Genomic DNA, 19672 nt, shown 5'->3' on the forward strand with positions numbered 1-19672 from the left:
GAAGACGGCCTTCAATACCCCTGAGGGCCATTTTGAGAATTTGGTTATGCCTTTTGGTTTGATGAATGCCCCAGCCGTTTTTCAGCATTTCGTGAACAGCATTATTTATCATTTGATGGGAAAATTTGTATTAGTGTATTTGGATGATATTTAGATTTTTTCTCCTGATTTCAACACTCATAAGGAACATTTACGTCAGGTCTTGCTCATCCTGCGGGAGAATAAATTATATGCGAAACTGGAAAAATGTGTGTTTGCGGTTCCAGAAATTCAATTTCTGGGGTTTCTTCTCTCCGCTTCTGGTTTTCGCATGGACCCCGAGAAGGTCCGCGCTGTGCTTAAGTGGGAGCTTCCTGAGAATCAGAAGGCGCTGATGCGTTTTTTGGGCTTTGCCAATTATTACAGGAAGTTTATTTTGAATTATTCCTCTATTGTTAAACCACTCACTGATATGACCAGAAAGGGGGTAGATTTTTCTTCTTGGTCAGTAGAGGCGCATAAGGCTTTTTCTAATATCAAGGAGAGTTTTGCTTCCGCTCCCATCTTGGTGCAACCTGATATTTCTTTACCCTTCATAGTTGAGGTTGATGCTTCTGAGGTGGGTGTGGGGGCGGTCTTGTCTCAGGGTTCCTCTCCTGCCAAATGGCGACCGTGTGCCTTTTTCTCGAAAAAACTCTCCTCCGCAGAGAGAAATTACGATGTGGGAGATAGGGAATTGTTGGCCATCAAGTTGGCTTTTGAGGAATGGCGCCATTGGCTAGAGGGAGCCAGACACCCTATTACCGTATTTACTGACCATAAAAATCTGGCCTACTTGGAGTCAGCCAAGCGTCTGAACCCGAGACAGGCCAGATGGTCTTTGTTCTTTTCTAGGTTTAATTTTGTGGTCACGTTCCGCCCTGGAGTTAAGAATGTGAAGGCAGATGCCCTGTCACGTTGTTTTCCGGGAGGCGGGAATTTTGAAGACCCGGGTCCCATTTTGGCTGAAGGTGTGGTGGTCTCTGCTCTTTTTTCTGAATTGGAGGCAGAGGTGCAGGCAGCCCAGTCAGAGGCTCCTGATCTTTGTCCTCCTGGGAGGTTGTTTGTGCCTCTCACTTTAAGACACAAGATTTTTAAGGAACACCACGATACGGTCCTTGCTGGGCACCCGGGGGCAAGAGCCACACTGGATCTCATCTCGCTCGGAGATTCTGGTGGCCTGCGCTTCGTAAGTCGGTTGAGGGTTTTGTGGCAGCCTGCGAGACTTGCGCTCGTGCTAAAGTCCCTTATTCACCGCCATCAGGTCCTCTCCTTCCCTTACCCATTCTTTCCCGTCCTTGGACACATCTGTCCATGGACTTTATCACGGACCTGCCTCGTTCCTCGGAGAAGACTGTGATTCTGGTGGTGGTGGACCGTTTTATTGCACGGTATTCCTTCAGACATAGTCTCTGATAGGGGCACGCAGTTTGTTTCCAGATTCTGGAAGGCTTTCTGTTCTCGCTTTGGGGTTTGGTTGTCATTCTCTTCTGCTTTCCACCCGCAGTCGAATGGCCAGACAGAGCGCGTCAATCAGAATCTGGAGATATATCTGCGCTGTTTTGTGGCGGAGAATCAAGAGGATTGGTGTTCTTTTTTGTCCCTTGCTGAGTTTGCTTTAAATAACCGTCGTCAGGAGTCCTCTGATAAGTCACCATTTTTTGGTGCATATGGGTTTCATCCGCAGTTTGGGACTTTCTCGGGAGAGGGGTCTTCTGGTTTACCTGATGAGGACAGATTCTCCTCGTCTTTGTCATCTATTTGGCAAAAGATTCAGGATAATCTAAAGAGCATGAGTGAGAGATATAAGCGTGTGGCAGATAAGAGACGTGTGCTTGGTCCGGACCTGAATGTTGGTGATCTGGTGTGGTTGTCTACCAAGAATATCAAATTGAAGGTTCCCTCCTGGAAGTTGGGTCCTAGGTTTATTGGGCCTTACAAAATCCTGTCTGTCATCAATCCTGTTGCCTACCGTCTTGATCTTCCTCAGACTTGGAAGATCCATAATGTTTTTCATAAGTCCTTATTGAAACCTTATGTTCAACCCATTGTACCCTCGCCTTTGCCTCCTCCTCCGATTATGGTTGATGGGAATCTTGAATTTCAGGTCTCTAGTATTGTGGATTCTCGTCTTGTTCGCGGTTCTCTTCAGTACCTTGTTCATTGGGAGGGTTATGGTCCTGAGGAGAGGATGTGGGTCCCAGTGACGGACATTAAGGCCTCTCGTCTCATCAGGGCTTTCCATAGGTCCCATCCTGAGAAGGTGGGCTCTGAGTGTCCGGAGTCCACTCGTAGAGGGAGGGGTACTGTCACAACCAGACAGCTGAGAAGCTCTGACAGAGGACTTTCAGAACCTCCTCCTTGAGTTCTCTTTGTTGTGCTGTTCAGTTCCTCATCTCGTTAGCCTCTCTCAGCTGTCATGGAGTTGGACTGATTGCTTCCCTTTAAATCCCTCCCCATGGTGCATTGCTGGGCGGCTTATACTTCCTCCTGGAGTGTGTGTGCATGCTGATCTTGTTTTCCTGTCTGCTACAAAGTTAAGTGCTGAACATTTATCAGTTATTTTCTGTTTGCTGGATCCCAGGTGACCCTGACTCCCTCCGTGTCTGGTGTAGGGAGCCGGTGGTCGTGTCCCCTCACTATTGTAGGGTGTTAAGGGGTTATATAGTCGAGGTACGTGGATATGCAAACCACCACCTTTCGGATCTTTGCATAGGCTGAGCAGCCAGGGATAGTCTCAGGTCTTGTGCAGGGGTCTCCCTTTTGGTTCCTTAGCTTTGGATCCACTCAGTCATATATGCATGTTGCTTTGTCTTGTTTCCTGTACACCGTCCGTGACAATAAATGGGCCATACAAAAAATACCATGAAAAACTGCTCCATATAAAATGCGCTCAAAAGACAAGGGGGCACTGCCTCCGACTGGAGAAGAAAAAGTTCAGTCACCGGAAGCATCAAAGCTTCTTTACTGTAAGAACTGTGAATCTGTGGAATAGAGTTCCTCAGGACATGGTCACAGCAGAAACAGTGGACAGTTTAAAAAAGGGTTTAGATGAATTCTTAAAAGTAAACAACATTAATGCTTATGAAAACGTGTAGAGTCTCAATTCCTTCTGGGATTCGCGTCCCCACCTATCCCTTGGTTGAACTTGATGAACGTATGTCTTTTTTCAACCGTATTAACTATGTAACTTCAAAGGGGCTATGGAAGCACCAGGAACTCAGCCGAGATCCAACCACAAGCTATCCACAGGCACAGAAGCTATAAACCGCACAGCATTATGGGAGAAGCAACTATAAATAAGGAAGGTTAAATGACCACCTGGAGTCAAGGGCTGTGGCCATTACCAGAAACAACAGACGCCTATTGATCCACAAGGAAAACCTGTCAGATGAAACCACATGTTGCCACAGATCTCCTGCCACTCACTGTCGCCGGGACATCCGTATGTCTCGGTACATCCGTGACAATAGCATAGTGGCAAATTTGACATTTCTGGATCCAATTGCAAAATATGTAGCAGGGTTCAATCAACTTTACATGTAACTTATAGTATTGCCATCCTCTTAGTTGTCAGAGGAACCATTGGTCAACTCAATCTGTGCACTTAGGCCTCAGAAGATGCACATAGTGATGTCACTGCATGGCTTACGCTAACATTAAACATGCACACTAATATTATAATATTCCATCACAGTAATAAACCTAGAAAAGTCACAAAAGAGGAATAAAAACATAGCGCAGAGGCACAGGATAAGTTTATTAGAGGTACCAGCCCCAGAAACAGCAAATTAGCACACTGCACACCGCACACTGGCCACCAATGTTCTTATTACAATAGAGGGAGGAAGGGGGGCCGGGGGAGGCCGCACACTGGCCACCAATGTTCTTATTACAATAGAGGGAGGGAGGGGGGCCGCACTGGCCACCAATGATATTCAAACTGGGGAGGGGGGTCTTCCCCCTGCTGCCTGGCAGCCCTGATCTCTTACAGGGGGCTATGATACGCACAATTAACCCCTTCAGGTGCGGCACCTGAGGGGTTAATTGTGCTGATCACGGCCCCCTGTAAGAGATCGGGTGCTGCCAGGCAGCAGGGGGCAGTCATGTACACAGTTTGTAGTATATTCTAACTAGAAGCGTCCCCATCACCATGGGAACGCCTCTGTGTTAGAATATACTGTCAGAAATGAGTTTTCACAATGTAACTCATATCCGACAGTATATTCTAACATAGAGGCGTTCCCATGGTGATGGGGACGCTTCAAGTTAAAATATACCATCGGATTGGAGAAAACTCAGATCAGATGGTATAAAAGGGACTCCAGACTTTACATTGAAAGTCAATGGGGACGGATCCGTTTGAAATGGCACCTAATTGTGTCAACGTCAAACGGATCCGTCCCCATTGACTTGCATTGTAATTCAGGACGGATCCGTTTGGCTCCGCACGGCCAGGCGGACACCAAAACGACTTTTTTTTTCATGTCCGTGGATCCTCCAAAAATCAAGGAAGACCCACGGACGAAAAAACGGTCACAAATCACGGACCAACGGAACCCCGTTTTGCAGACAGTGAAAAAATACTATTGTGTGCATGAGGCCTTACCCCTGCTCTGTATATAGAGACAAAAGGAACATGTAGATAATGTGTTCTCTGCATCCAAAGTAAAAAAGTTAATAACGAATAGAAAGAAATATATATAAAAAAAAAAAATGAAATATGAAAAAAAATGAAAAATGAAAAAAGTGGATTTCTTTATTCATCCAAACACTCAATGGCATGGAGTGTTGAGTGAATAAAGGAATCCACTTTTTTCACTGAGATCAGAATGTTGCCTTTCTTCCGTAATTTTAGGTAGATAGACAGACAGATAGGGGATGAGATATCCCCCAAAAAAAAAACACAAGCAGCACAGCAGGAGCAATGTGAACGGTGTACCAGCATAAAAATAAATAGAAAAGAAAATCCCACGGCGCTCCCAAAAGTTGTTAAATAGTAGTGCTCATTGATCACCAATGCGACGTTTCAGTCCTCTTACCAGGACGTTTTTATACTGCTTGAAAAAAGTCCTGGTAAGAGGACTGAAATGTCGTATTGAACAACTTTTTGGAGCACCGTGGAATTTTATTTTCTACATAGATATAGATAGATAAATATGAGAAATACAGATGATAAAGATATACAGGGAGTGCAGAATTATTAGGCAAATGAGTATTTTGACCACATCATCCTCTTTATGCATGTTGTCTTAACTCCAAGCTGTATAGGCTCGAAATCCTACTACCAATTAAGCATATTAGGTGATGTGCATCTCTGTAATGAGAAGGAGTGTGGTCTAATGACATCAACACCCTATATCAGGTGTGCATAATTATTAGGCAACTTCCTTTCCTTTGGCAAAATGGGTCAAAAGAAGGACTTGACAGGCTCAGAAAAGGCAAAAATAGTGAGATATCTTGCAGAGGGATGCAGCACTCTTAAAATTGCAAAGCTTCTGAAGCGTGATCATCGAACAATCAAGCGTTTCATTCAAAATAGTCAACAGGGTCGCAAGAAGCGTGTGGAAAAACCAAGGCACAAAATAACTGCCCATGAACTGAGAAAAGTCAAGCGTGCAGCTGCCAAGATGCCACTTGCCACCAGTTTGGCCATATTTCAGAGCTGCAACATCACTGGAGTGCCCAAAAGCACAAGGTGTGCAATACTCAGAGACATGGCCAAGGTAAGAAAGGCTGAAAGACGACCACCACTGAACAAGACACACAAGCTGAAACGTCAAGACTGGGCCAAGAAATATCTCAAGACTGATTTTTCAAAGGTTTTATGGACTGATGAAATGAGAGTGAGTCTTGATGGGCCAGATGGATGGGCCCGTGGCTGGATTGGTAAAGGGCAGAGAGCTCCAGTCCGACTCAGACGCCAGCAAGGTGGAGGTGGAGTACTGGTTTGGGCTGGTATCATCAAAGATGAGCTTGTGGGGCCTTTTTGGGTTGAGGATGTAGTCAAGCTCAACTCCCAGTCCTACTGCCAGTTTCTGGAAGACACCTTCTTCAAGCAGTGGTACAGGAAGAAGTCTGCATCCTTCAAGAAAAACATGATTTTCATGCAGGACAATGCTCCATCACACACGTCCAAGTACTCCACAGCGTGGCTGGCAAGAAAGGGTATAAAAGAAGAAAATCTAATGACATGGCCTCCTTGTTCACCTGATCTGAACCGCATTGAGAACCTGTGGTCCATCATCAAATGTGAGATTTACAAGGAGGGAAAACAGTACACCTCTCTGAACAGTGTCTGGGAGGCTGTGGTTGCTGCGGCACGCAATGTTGATGGTGAACAGATTAAAACACTGACAGAATCCATGGATGAGACTAGTATCAAATAATTAGAAAAGGCTCCACCAGCAAACTACTGGAGCTCAGCCTCTCAGTTACCAGCTGAAAAGGGAGATAAATCAATACTAATAATACAGGCTGGCTCACAGTATTTTTGCGTAAATTTATTAATACACCAAATCAATATTAAAATTTAGTATCAGTATCAGCATACATACATAAACAAATAGGTACAAATGTGCGGAGCTCACGCACAGACCTAAACAACCGGAGTACTCCTATACATGAGACCTAATGGCTAGGTTATGGTGCAGGAGATGATGTATTAAACCGTTCAAATGTCCATGATTATAGTTACCGATTCACCGAATAGTTGAAACCATAAATTCAGGATTGTTGTAATTTCCCACACGGGGACTCTGTGTTTGGATGTTATTTGGCAGTTCGTAACCACACTTTTTCCAATCTGTGGGGCTCCACTTACTTGTTCCTTGCGGAGCAAACCATCCGACCCGCTCGCTCAGCGTCCCACGTGTCCAGCCAGGTAGTTGATCGCTGGTTTGTGACGCAGGCGCCTGAGCCGTCAGGCTAGACGGAAGCTGGTATAGCTGAGTCGAGCCGGTAGTTGCCTGGACTTGTCAGGTCAAGGAGAGTAAACACAACAGGATTTACCTTGTGTTTTTGGTGATCACCGATATGGCGACAAGGTTTCAGTCCATTTAATGGATTCTTGGTGAACGGAATCTTTGTAGCGGTATCTCGTTTTGAAAAAATCTTCTTGCGTTTCTGAAAAAGCCGCACCGATAGCCAGGTCTCAATACACACTAGACGCGTTTCGGAAACAAGTTCCTTCCTCAGTAGATAGTTGTGTAATGCATTACACAACTATCTACTGAGGAAGGAACTTGTTTCCGAAACGCGTCTAGTGTGTATTGAGACCTGGCTATCGGTGCGGCTTTTTCAGAAACGCAAGAAGATTTTTTCAAAACGAGATACCGCTACAAAGATTCCGTTCACCAAGAATCCATTAAATGGACTGAAACCTTGTCGCCATATCGGTGATCACCAAAAACACAAGGTAAATCCTGTTGTGTTTACTCTCCTTGACCTGACAAGTCCAGGCAACTACCGGCTCGACTCAGCTATACCAGCTTCCGTCTAGCCTGACGGCTCAGGCGCCTGCGTCACAAACCAGCGATCAACTACCTGGCTGGACACGTGGGACGCTGAGCGAGCGGGTCGGATGGTTTGCTCCGCAAGGAACAAGTAAGTGGAGCCCCACAGATTGGAAAAAGTGTGGTTACGAACTGCCAAATAACATCCAAACACAGAGTCCCCGTGTGGGAAATTACAACAATCCTGAATTTATGGTTTCAACTATTCGGTGAATCGGTAACTATAATCATGGACATTTGAACGGTTTAATACATCATCTCCTGCACCATAACTCTAGCCATTAGGTCTCATGTATAGGAGTACTCCGGTTGTTTAGGTCTGTGCGTGAGCTCCGCACATTTGTACCTATTTGTTTATGTATGTATGCTGATACTGATACTAAATTTTAATATTGATTTGGTGTATTAATAAATTTACGCAAAAATACTGTGAGCCAGCCTGTATTATTAGAATCCATGGATGGCAGGCTTTTGAGTGTCCTTGCAAAGAAAGGTGGCTATATTGGTCACTGATTTGTTTTTGTTTTGTTTTTGAATGTCAGAAATGTATATTTGTGAATGTTGAGATGTTATATTGGTTTCACTGGTAAAAATAAATAATTGAAATGGGTATATATTTGTTTTTTGTTAAGTTGCCTAATAATTATGCACAGTAATAGTCACCTGCACACACAGATATCCCCCTAAAATAGCTAAAACTAAAAACAAACTAAAAACTACTTCCAAAAATATTCAGCTTTGATATTAATGAGTTTTTTGGGTTCATTGAGTACATGGTTGTTGTTCAATAATAAAATTAATCCTCAAAAATACAACTTGCCTAATAATTCTGCACTCCCTGTATGGGTAGATAGAGGATGCAGAAAGGAAGATAGACAAACATTAGATACATTATAAATATTACATTATATTTAGACAACTGTGTTCCAGGCAGCAAATAGTTAAGAAAAAAAGCAACTACAGTGGTGGTGGTGAAGGGGGGATGGAGAGGACAGGTCCTGTATATTCTCTGCAGGCTGCCTGCCCTCCTGTTAGTCCAGAGTTTGGACTGTAAAGCTGTACCTATCAGGGCACGGGCGGATTGACCATAGACTCTACAGGGAAATTTTCCTTGTAGGCCGATACCTGGGAAGGCCACCTAAGCCCTCCTCGGGGCCGCTATATGAGTACAAAATGATCTGATTCTCTCCTACGCACCTGGCAAACAGCCGCAGATGTCCTCCTGAATTAAACTGTATCTATGTCCTCAGAACAGCGATACATTTTAATGCTGTGGAGCAGATGGTAACATTTTGTGCTGCACTGTAGTATTTGGTTCAGCTGGGGCAGTATATTGCTCTTCTCTATAGTATTGCTGGCCCTGCCTAATTATTTCTCCCGCCTTCTGTCCGTTTGGACCCGTCTACAGCATGGGGCCACTTTCCAGGGGCCACTTTTAGTTCCCAATCCGCCTCTGTCAGGGCACATCTGCTAACAAGCAGCCCTTGTAATTTACTGCAGCACAGAGAGGAGAGAGACATAGGGGCATAATGGCTGACATGGGGGGCATGATGGCTGACATGGGGGCTGATGGGTGACATGGGGGGCTGATGGCTGACATAGGGGGCATGATGGCTGACATGGGGGCATGATGGCTGACATGGGGGGCATGATGGCTGACATGGGGGGCATGATGGCTGACATAGGGGGCATGATGGCTGACATGGGGGCTGATGGCTGACATGGGTGCGTCTTATGGGCTGGTGCGTCTTAGAGGGTGAAAAATACGGTCCTCAAACCAGCGATTGTACGAATCAGAGAGAAGATACCAGGACCACAAAGAGGAGAAGCCAGCTGCAGCAGACGAGACCAGGGCCAGGTCAGCTGCGAGGGGGGGGGTGCCAAAATGTAGCTTTGCTTGTGTTGGCAAAAATCCTTGCACCGGGCCTGTTAGAAAGTGACCTTCTGAACTCACCAGAGACACAGTAAACCGCGGGAGCAGGCTAGAGGAGGCTACTACATTCACAGTGCAGGGCCTCCGGTGAGAGAGGGCAAGGAGCCAATTCATGTATTTATGAGAAGGTCTGCGTGACTACAGTGAAACATAGAAACATAGAATGTGTCGGCAGATAAGAACCATTTGGCCCATCTAGTCTGCCCAATATACTAAATACTATGGTTAGCCCCTGGCCCTATCTTATATGAAGGATGGCCTTATGCCTATCCCATGCAGTGGAGCTGGTGCTATGGATGTAGCACCCAGCGTCCTCACTACAGTATAAGGACCAGGCGGGGTACAGTGGGCGGGAGACCAGGGACCAGCGCTCCTTGCTCTGCTGTCTGTGCTCTTCTTAGGTGCGGCCGCCTGTTCTCTTCCAGGACCACAACTGACATCTCTTTGGCCAGCTCAACAGGGGACCCAATTTAGGGATGGGGGCCCTGGGCAATTGCCCTCTTTGCCCCTCCCTAACCCTGGCCCTGACTAGGATACTAGTCTGGAGTATAGTGGCATCAAACTTACTCTTCTAAATTACCGTATATGCTCTAAAATGTGCAATAAATAAGAGTGGCCAGGACTATTATGGAGGCCTCGTAGTTACATAGTAACATAGTTTGTAAGGAAGAAGAAAAGACATCTGTCCATCTAATTTAGCCTGTTATGGAAAAACCCCTGCGAGGTAGAAGCCAATTTTCCTCATTTTAGGGGAAAAAATTCCTTCCCGACTCCAATCAGGCAATCAGAATAACTCCCTGGATCAACGACCCCTGTCTAGTAGCTATAGCCTGTAATATTATTACACTCCAGAAATACATCCAGGCCCCTCTTGAGCTCTTTTAGTGAACTCACCATCACCACCTCCTCAGGCAGAGAGTTCCTGTCACGGCCTTTGGTTTGCGCTGTGACACTGTTGCCACACTTGCGGTTCCCTGCGGCAACATGTTGCTGTGAGAGCATGCGGTGGCAGTGTCTCGGCCTTCTGGGTGATTGCCGTGACATGGTTGCCACGCATGCTGTTGCCGGTGGTAACGTGTGGTTTGGTATGCTTGTGTGTGCACTTCCTCTGTCTGGTGTTGGAAGGGTTAACTCCCTTCCTAGTGTTTTGTAAACACTGGGTTTATGTGTGTGGGTGTGGCTGCTTGGGCTATTTAGCCTCTGCTGGATGCCTGAAGCTCGGTGTTCCTCCAGCCTTGGTGTACGCTGGTGGTTCAGTGTTCCTGGCTTTTACCATCTATCCAGTGAGGGACACCCTTGTGGTCATTGATGGTATTACGATGTCTCCAGCGATGTCTTCCTTATGTCTCCTCCATTTTCCCTACCTTACCTGTTGTTATGTTTGGTGTGGGTATATGTTCTGGAGTGGTTGTTCGTCTAGTTGTTGTTCTGTGTCTGGTGAGTGTTTGGTGTATTATTCTGTCCGGCATGGATGCTAGCTGTTCCCCTGCTTGTCTGTCGTGGCCTTCGGAAGAGGGCCCAGCATGTGTTGCCTACCATTTTCTGGCGCACATGCTTATCCTCCTGAGGGAGGGTTAAAGGTGAAATGCTGTTAACAGTGCGGTTCCCTGTGACCGTTGGTTGCAGTTGGTGTGAACCGTCACTGGTGTTTGCTTTTCTCCTTGTCCATTTCTTAGTGGTTCAGATGCTTGTGTTGTGTGCTGGATGCATTCCTGTGGTGTACTGGCTGTGTGCTGGTTGAGAATGCTTGCTGGCAGCGACCTTGTGTGAACTTTGTTTGAGGTTGACGCAGCGTTCAGTGCGGTTTCTCTGGGCTGTTTGGTGGCTGGTGCCCTGGTTCCTGTGTGTTGCTCCAGGGGCTGGCCGCAGTCTTAGAGCGACATCCTTGCTCTGACGCTGAATCTTCTTACTTCTCCTTGTCCATGTCTCAGTGGTTTTGTCACTTGTGTTGTGTGCTGGCTGCATTCCTGTGGTGTACTGGCTGTGTGCTGGTTGGGAATGCTTGCTGGCAGTGACCTTGTGTGAACTGGGCCTGAGGTGGACACAGTGTTCAGTGCGGTATCTCTGAGCTGTATGATGGCTGGCTGCCTGGTTTCTAGGTGGTTCCGGGGGCTGGCAGCAGTCTTTTAGAGACTTCCTTGCACTGACGCTGATCCTGTTACTTTCCCCTACCTCCCCGCCCTGTTGTTTTTTGGGTTTTCTGTTTAGTTCCCCTTTTTCTGTTGGTAGGGCTTTAAGGGGTGGGAGTGTCACAGCCTTTGGTTTGCGCTGTGAAACTGTTGCCACACTTGCGGTTTCCCGCGGCAATGTGTTGCTGTGAGAGCATGCGGTGGCAGTGTCTCGGCCTTCTGGGTGATTGCCGTGACATGGTTGCCATGCATGCTGTTGCCGGTGGTAACGTGTGGTTTGGTATGCCTGTGTGTGCACTTCCCCTTTTAAGTGGCTTTCTTCCTCTGTCTTGTGTTGGAAGGGTTAACTCCCTTCCTAGTGTTTTGTGAACACTGGGTTTATGTGTGTGTGGGTGTGGCTGCTTGGGCTATTTAGCCTCTGCTGGATGCCTAAAGCTCGGTGTTCCTCCAGCCTTGGTGTACGCTGGTGGTTCAGTGTTCCTGGCTTTTACCATCTATCCAGTGAGGGCCACCCTTGTGGTCATTGATGTTATTTCGATGTCTCCAGCGATGTCTTCCTTATGTCTCCTCCATTTTCCCTACCTTACCTGTTGTTATGTTTGGTGTGGGTATATGTTCTGGAGTGGTTGTTCGTCTAGTTGTTGTTCTGTGTCTGGTGAGTGTTTGGTGTATTATTCTGTCCGGCATGGATGCTAGCTGTTCCCCTGTTTGTCTGTCGTGGCCTTCGGAAGAGGTCCCAGCATGTGTCGCCTACCATTTTCTGGCGCACATGCTTATCCTCCTGAGGGAGGGTTAAAGGTGAAATGCTGTTAACAGTGCAGTTCCCTGTGACCGTTGGTTGCAGTTGGTGTGAACCGTCACTGGTGTTTGCTTTTCTCCTTGTCCATTTCTTAGTGGTTCAGATGCTTGTGTTGTGTGCTGGATGCATTCCTGTGGTGTACTGGCTGTGTGCTGGTTGGGAATGCTTGCTGGCAGCAAGCTATGGTTACTGCCATAGCCGCTCCGGTCCGCTCCGCTCCATTTAAAGGGCCATACCCACCTAGCAACGCCATGTCCGCGGTCGAGGAAATCGCACAGGCAGCCCCAGTCGTGCCTGCTGAAGTACCCATAGCCGACTCTGGGCCCCCTGCCGCCGCGGCACCGCCAAGCCTGATGCCGCTAACCATGCCGTACTATTTCGGGGCCCCCTGGTTCCCACGTTATTCAGGGGAAGCCCACAAGTTAAAAGACTTTAGGGAACAGATACTGGCTCTGTTCCGGCTTTATCCCATCAATGCTGAGCAGCAAATGGAGATCCTCTTAGCTCAGTTAGAAGGGGCCGCCCGCAGGGAAGTAATGTCATGGCCCCGTTCTGAGAAAAATAGCCTGGAACAGATCTTTGAATGTTTGGGCACCACATTTGAAGCCAGAACGGTGTCAGAAGTTAAAATGCGTTTTTTCAGCAGAAAACAGCAGCCTGGAGAGTCGCTCCGTGATTTTGCCCTGTCCTTACAGGAGACGCTGAGAGCTGTAGTCCAAGTGGATCCTAAAGAAGCTGAGGACCAGGACCGGACTCTTAGAGAGCAATTCATTGCAGGCATAAGTACTGAACATTTAAAGGGCCAGCTACGGATGTTGTCAGCTCAACACCCTCACTGTACATTCTTGGATTTTAAAGAATTGGCCATCAGCATACTAGGCCAGAACCCTGCTCCAGGGCCAGCAACCTTCCCTGAACCCCAGGCTTGTCAGCCAAAGACTATTAATGTGGGGTCTGCAGGAGTCGGTCAAGCCACCCAAGCTCCAGTCACAGATGTAGTGGCAGCACTAATGGAGCAAGTGAACTATCTTACTCTAAGTCTAGAGAAGGTGTGCAAAAAGATAGAGGAGTGGGAGAGACCATTGTTACTAGAAGATAAGGATCCTCTTCCTCCCAGGCTCCCACCTGCATACGGAGATGTGTATCCAAAAGAGCCTGATGGGCGACTGAAGTACCGGCCCAGAAGTAGAAAACAGCCTGTCTGCCATCATTGCAAGAAATATGGACATACCGAATCCAGGTGCTGGCAGTTAAACGAGTAACCCCTGAGGCAGAGGACCGCCCCTCGGGAGGTAGAACAGAAGGTCCAAAGGATCCAAACTGGATGCCTAAGTATGTCGGGTCCCGTCCGAAAATTAATATATGTATCAACGGGATATCCTTTGAAGCCCTGTTGGACACCGGGTCACAGGTCACCACCATTCAACGGCCTGCCTTTGACAAGTTCTGGGATCCAAGTCTCCTCACCCAGCCACCAGAGTCCTGGCTAGATATTATCGCTAGCAACGGTAAGCCAGTGAAAGTGCATGGGTATTGGGAACCTACTCTTCAGGTGGGAGAAGCCACCCTGCCACAGCAAGGCGTGATTGTGGTACAAGCCGGAGGTAAAGGAGGACACCCCGTGATCTTAGGGACTAATGTTCTTAAAAATTGTTACTCCGAAGTGCTTGAAGAATTGAACCAAACCATATCATCCGCCTCACCTGCTTCCAGAAGAGTTATTCAGAAAACTATTAGCGTGCTGTGCGCTCAACAAAGGTTCGCCAACAAGAAAGGAGAAATTTGCACTGTCCGGATCCGGGATAACCGGCCGGTGGTTTTGCCTCCAAATTCCCAGATCATCCTGTGGTGCCGTGCTGTATTAGGGATCCAGGGCCAGGACTATCAAGCCCTAGTGGAACCTATTCCTATTAAGGATCATCCTTTCGTACGGACAGCCAAGAGCATGGTGACCGTGTCCCAAGGTAAAGTGCCTGTTCGTTTAATCAACTTTGGTGATCATCCCGTTACCCTCTTTAAACACTGCCCCGTTGCTCAGCTTTTACAGGTGTCTTTCCAGGATGTGATCCGTCTGCCTGCCGCGGAGGCGTTCCAGACCGCGCAGAACAGCAGCACCCCTACGGCATCCTGGTGGGAAGAACTACATGTGGGGAACGAATCCACCCCAAAGGAGCAAATAGAGGGGGTCCTGAAGCTGGTGAAGGAGCACCACCAGGCTTTCAGCAAACACTCCACAGACTATGGAGAGGTCAGTGTGATCAAACATACCATACCCACTGGCTCTCACCCTCCTATTAAGGAGAGGCACAGACCCATACCACCTACTACCTATCAGTCTGTGAAAGAGATGATACAAGAGATGAAAAACTCTAATATAATCCGGGACAGCCATAGTCCCTGGGCTGCGCCCCTAGTACTAGTCGAAAAAAAGATGGCGGCATAATTATTATTACAGGAAAATGGATTACAGGAAAATTAATCAAATCACCCACAAAGATGCATATCCATTGCCACGCATTGAGGAGTCCTTGACTGCCCTGGGGTCATCAGCCTATTTCTCCACCTTGGACTTAACCAGCGGGTACTGGCAGGTACCCATGGCCCCAGAATATCGAGAAAAGACTGCTTTCACTACACCTATGGGCCTGTTTGAATTTAATTATATGCCATTTGGACTGTGTAATGCTCCAGGAACGTTCCAGAGGCTGATGGAACGTTGTTTAGGCCATAGGAATTTTGAGACGGTGCTACTATACCTGGATGACGTCATTATATACTCCAAGACGTATGAGGACCATCTAAAGCACCTGGGTGAGGTGTTTCAAGTTCTTTCTAAATATGGCCTCAAAATCAAGCCATCCAAGTGCCACCTGCTGAAACCAGCCGTCAGATATCTCGGGCACATTGTCAGTGCCGAAGGGGTACAGCTTGACCCTGACAAACTTGCTGCTGTCCGTAACTGGCCTACTCCTACGACCGTGAAAGAGGTGAGAAGCTTTCTCAGTTTTGCAGGGTACTATAGGCGATTCATCCCGCATTTCGCACAAATTGCGGATCCCATCCAGGAACTCTTGAGGGGGCATCCAAAAAAGAGCCCAAAGACTCCTATTCCTGTTGAATGGAATGAAGAGCGGGAAATTGCCTTCCAACTCCTAAAGAAGAAGTTGACTGAACCCCCTGTTCTGGGTTACCCAGATTATCAGAAGCCATTCCACCTCTACACAGATGCCAGTAAAAGAGGCCTGGGGGCCGTGTTGGCTCAAGTGCAAGATAACAAAGAAAGGGTGATTGCCTATGCCAGCAGATCCCTGAAGGGAGCTGAGAAGAACGATCAGAATTACAGTTCTTTCAAGCTGGAGTTTCTTGCCTTAGTGTGGGCTGTGACCGAAAAGTTTAAGGACTATCTCGCTGCCACACCGTTTGTTGCCTTCACAGATAATAATCCCCTGGCACATCTGAATACGGCCAAATTAGGGGCACTGGAGCAAAGATGGGCCTCCCGCCTGGCCAACTATGATTTCACTGTGAAGTACCGGGCAGGTCGCTCCAATGATAACGCTGATGCTCTGTCACGACTCCCCACTACAGAAGCCCCAGATGAACCGAAAGATGCCTGGGAAGAGGTGGAGATGCCAGCGTTTTATAACAAATTTACCCAGCAGGATAATATACGTACTGAAGATTCCCCTGCTGCTGATCCTTCCTCATCAGATGGTCCTGAGTCCAGAGGCGATCAAGAAAGATGGATTAAGCCCCAGTCCGAAAGTAGAGTCCTCGGTGAACTGCTCGACTTCCTTACTAGTGGAAAAGTCCCTGAGAGGATCCGCAGGAAGAGTGCAGACCCAGAGCTAGTGAGACTGTGGAGACATCGCCATCAACTATTCCTTCAAAAGGGCCTGTTGCTCAGAAGGAGTCTGGATCCAGTGTCCCATGATAGAGTGTATCAAATTCTCCTGCCACGTCGGGATGCCAGCCTGGTGCTGGATATGTACCACAACCAGTCCGGACACTTCGGTGTGCAAAAGACTGAGGCCACCATTCGCAGAAGATTCTATTGGATCGGGATGAGAGAAGATATCGAGAAATGGTGCCGAGAATGCACTGCCTGTGCTGTGGGGCGAACTGAACGCCATGACCAGAGGGCGCCTCTCCATCCCATCGTAAGTAAGGCTCCTTTAGAACTTGTTGCCATTGATCATGTAAAGTTAGAGCCGAGTCGCTCAGGGTATACATATGCCATGACTATAATTGATCACTTCACTAAGTTTGTCGTAGCAGTGCCTGTGAAAGACCTGACAGCAAAGACCACAGCGGAGGTCCGCATTTGAGTCACAGCTGTTCCATGAGATGTGCCTGCTACACAACTGCCAGAAGGTCCGGACCACCGCCTATCATCCGCAAGGTAACGGACTCTGTGAGAAAATGAATAAGACTCTCATTGAAATGCTGAGAGCAGTACCCCCTGAGACGAGGGGAGATTGGCCTACTTTGTTGCCGCAGCTTATGTACACTTACAACAACACCATCCACTGTTCCACCGGTTACACCCCGTTCTATTTGATGTTCGGCCGACAAGGGAGATTGCCTGCGGACCACTCCCTAGGGGTACAAGTGCCGGATGAGATCAACCCACTGCCCAAGACTGACTGGGTAGTGGAGCACCAAAGGCGTCTTCTTAATGCTAAGGAGATTGTCCAGGAACGGATGGAGATTGTCCGAGAAAGGCAGCAGAAAGACTTTGACCAGACTGCCCATGCGGGACCCCTGGCTCTGGGAGACAAGGTATGGTTGAAAAACAACCATCGGACCAGCAAGTTGGACAGCAAATGGGAAAGGATTCCCTACCTTATCACTGCCATACCTAATGCTGCGGCCCACATTTACCAGATCTCCAGGGAAGGAAGAAGTCCCCAAGTTGTTCACAGGAACCGCCTCAAGCCCTGTGTAGAAGGAGAACCAGCGGCGGAGGAGATGGAACCGGAGCCTACTGAAGAAGAGTTGCCGGCTCCACCTATGGACCCTATGCAGGCTGTGGAGAACTTAATCCATGATAAAGAGCCGCTCCACTGGGCCCTCACGCCTTGGTTGAATCTATTGGTTCCTGCTCCTGTTCCTGTTAGCCCTCAGCCTCCTGAAGAAGCTCCAGAGGCAATGGGCTCCTCTGACATTCCTGAAGCCAGGCAGGAAGAATCCCTGCCAGTAAGGAGGTCTACCCGTTCTACCAGGGGGCACCGACCTGTGAGGTTTGTGGACTACGTTATGGGCCCAGGTAGCCCCTCACGGGAAACCCCTGTTTAACCATTGCAAGCCTGGGTACGGACTCATGTTGTTCTTTGAGCCTCCAAGGACTTCTGTTTATCTACATTTTATATGGACTATCCTGGGTTATTGATATGCTGTGCCAGGTCAGCGCCCCTGTTCCCTCACCTTATCCTGAGAGAAGAGAACGACGCCCCTTGTCATCACTCCTTTCAGTGCATTTAATAACTGTTACATTGTTAATGTGGTGAATATTGCATATGTATGTTCTCTGCTATCTTTCAGGTTGCCGTTCCGGATGGGCGGACCCTCCATGTTGCGCCGAGGACGGGCAACGTTATAGCGTGGGGGTATGTAGTGTCCCACAAGGTAAAGGTGGGCACTGCACAGGTTAATGTGTTGCATTGCATTAAATGTCATGTGCATGTTTTTCCCTGTATTATCTGGGTGTCAGGCCTGTCAGGGTGTAGTTTAGCCTCCCAGACGTTAGAGGGAGCTGGAGAGCCCTAGTTACATATAGGAAGGCCCAGACAGGGAAGTGTTAGTTCATTCCAGGGGACTAGAGGAGTCACCTAGTCCACCTGAAGCTCCTGAAGCTAGGATCAGCTCAGTAGAGATACCCCAGTTGCAGGAACCAACCTCCTGGGAGAAAACCTACAGTTATCCACCTGAAAGGAGGAGGCGACCCAGGGTAAGCAAAGTGACCCTGATGGGCAGAGGACCTTTAGACAGTGCAGCAACAAATATAATACCTGAGGAAGAAAGTAACCAAGGATTTAAGCCACCCATTTAGGCATCCGGGCCTTGGGAGATATAAAGCCAGAGCAGGAGTTCTATAAAGGACAGTGTACATTGATTCTGCTTGTGGAATTTACCCTCAGTGTATCTTGCATGACTATTGCCTGCCATATTGTGAATAAGCCCCTTTGTGGAACTGTAATCTGAAGACTGTGCTACACCTGCTGTACAAAGTTGGATTGTTCAGTAAAGTTACGTTTTGGTTCACTATCTACTTGCGTACCTTCATCATTCCAACCACCAACCGGCGTGCCACCGTCCAAAGGCACTGGCGTCACGAATACCACAGGGACCTTGCCCCAGGCACACAAAATACCTGTAACATCCAGGGCACCCCAACTACCATCAGGCCTGGTCCCTATCTACAGAGCGTGCCCCAGAGGAACTGTGTCTACCTCTCCTTCACTGCCACGCGCCTGCCCAGGGTTCTTCAAATATAGTGAGTACCCTCGATTGCCCATAACCGTGACCTCACTTCGTCATACCCTGCAGGTCTGGCGTGTTGCACTTTTACTCCCTCTCTGTCATTCTCTTGGTGTCAAATTAATTCACTCATCTGTACTGATAAGTATTCCTTTAAGCCTCATACACCTAAAGGCGCTCTACACGCTTGTTCATCGGGTAATTAGGTTGTTTGTATAAACACAAAAATCCTCGTTTCCCGACAGCAGATTGTGCTATGTGAACACGATCTTCTTCAGGGAAACATTGAGTCATTATGGGGAAGAGCGATGGCATTAACGATTGTTTCTATCCATCTCTGGAGGAGATCGCTGCATGTAAATGCAGTGGTCTCCTCCACCAGGGAGCGGCAGATTGTTGGGATGGAACACTTCCTTCCTGACAATCTGCTGTACTATTATCCAGTGTAAAAGGGCCTTAGCTCTTGGCTTGGTCAAGCATGTGTCTATGCGTGTCTCCATCTATGAGGGAGAGGAAAATAAGCCAGTGCTGGACCTCTCTGGAAGTGATTTACCTTCCAAACAAATCCAATATGCCAGATCTTTTCCCTGATATCTGATACTGGAGGATGTTGGAGAGTTGGGAGACTTCTGCAAACTTCAGAATTTAAAGGCATTGTCCAGTATTAGGGCTCATTCAGACAACCGCTGTGTTTTGCGGATCCGCAAAACACGGATGCCGGCCCATGTGCGTTCTGCAATTTGCAGATCGCACATGGCCGGCACTATCATATGCCTATTCTTGTCCACAATTGCAGGGC

Source organism: Bufo gargarizans, chromosome 5 (assembly GCF_014858855.1).
Source record: "Bufo gargarizans isolate SCDJY-AF-19 chromosome 5, ASM1485885v1, whole genome shotgun sequence".
NCBI classification, from domain to species: domain Eukaryota; kingdom Metazoa; phylum Chordata; class Amphibia; order Anura; family Bufonidae; genus Bufo; species Bufo gargarizans.